Source organism: Halyomorpha halys, unplaced genomic scaffold (assembly GCF_000696795.3).
Source record: "Halyomorpha halys isolate HHAL.00 unplaced genomic scaffold, Hhal_1.1 Scaffold1794.1, whole genome shotgun sequence".
NCBI classification, from domain to species: Eukaryota; Metazoa; Arthropoda; class Insecta; order Hemiptera; family Pentatomidae; genus Halyomorpha; species Halyomorpha halys.
Window position 1 is genome coordinate 133,524 of NW_027113207.1, and position 1,723 is coordinate 135,246.

Sequence of the window (1,723 nt, forward strand, 5' to 3'; positions counted from 1 at the left end):
ATAAATGTTTTGAGACTATAATTTGGATAGTATTTTTGAATTATTTAGTAAAAAATTGCCAGTCTCAAGAAAGAAATTTAAAGATTATAAATAAAGAAGATTTTCCTTTACATAAAATAAAAATCCTCCATGATATGAATAAAACAATTGATAGTCACACAAAGTAATCGTTTTGTTCCCTCAGCCCTTCAATCTGACCTTTCTTCACCCATTACTAAGTGAGTCTTTTAAGTCCTTAGGACTTAATCTTTATAGCCTGCATGGAAGCATAACCACATAAACCTTAGGATACAGAAACTGGCAGAAAGGTCTCATTATCAGTCTATCCATTCAGGTCTAGGAAGACAAACCCTCCTATTAATACTAAAGATGTGTTGAATGCTCACAAATCACAATTTTGTGGAGTAATGGCATTTATTTGTCTTGTGTTAAAGAGATCAACTGAAGTAAATATGTGCAAGATCAGACATTTCTATGGGACTCATGTAAGACAGTAATTAGTCCTACCCCCTCCTCTAAAATAAGGAGGGAGGTAATGAATGTAATGGGGCCAGGGTAAGCTTGTTCTTCATGTTCAACTCAATTCTATCATTTTCAATGTCCGTTGTTTAAATCTTAAGGTGGATCCACATGTTGGCCGCTCGCCACGGATCGGAGGCTCGTTCAAATGCTCGGCAAACAAAGAGCGGGCCATCCACATGTCAGTGTTATTCAGAGAGGCAAACATGGCGGACGTAATAGAGGTTTCAGCCATTGCACTTGGATTGTATTATTTTTATTACAAAAAAAGAAAATGAAAGGAAATTAAATATAAATAAATAAGATTAAATATAAAACTTATTATAAAAAGTACCAACAAACACCTTTAACCTCCTAACAGCTCTCAGTTGTAACTAGACAAAGAACAATGGTGTAGATGCTACACGAGCGCTCTCACGAACCCCTTTGATCTGTGTCCAAAAACCGACTCTCGACGGCTCGGCAACGAGCCTAGGCCAACCAAGCCGAGCCACCCATCCACATGCTCGCGTATGTCAGAGTTCGCCATGGCTCGGCCAACATGTAGAGGCCCCTTTAAGTTGGATCCACACGTTTGCCACTTTCCGCAAAACCTAACTGCCTATAAATGCTTGCTAGATAAATAAACGTCGGTTTCTACAAGCTGGTGTGTCTCATAAAAACATGGCGAACCTCACCCATGTGTTGGCTATTTACTTTGATTTAAACTATTTTTATTATAAAAAGAAACAAAACGAAGAGGTGTAATGAAAAGAAAATGAAATATTGGGATCAAAAGGAGGTAGATGCAATAAATTCAAAGAGTAATGGCTCACAATTACGCGCAGGATCAAGCGTCCCCCATTGGAACCTGCTCAGTGCACCAATGCCGCCTAGAAGAGACTCGAAGCTCATCTAGCCGTAACCAATTAATTAAACTAATTCACAGAGATCTCCTGTATGAGCCCAAACAAATTTACTATTAAAACGCCCCCTCGACGTTATTGTTTCCTATGAAATATGTCTTTATAAGATCTGTTTGTCGTAACGAAGCGATGGGATAGCGCGGAATGGTTATATATAAGTGGCCGAAACGTTGGACGTGTAAATGAAATAAATGTTTTGAGACTCAAATACCAGACACAATATAGGTAGATCAAGTGGAAGATGTTTGGCCATTATACATTCATAGAACAGCAAATTAAAATTTTGTAAAGTATAACAG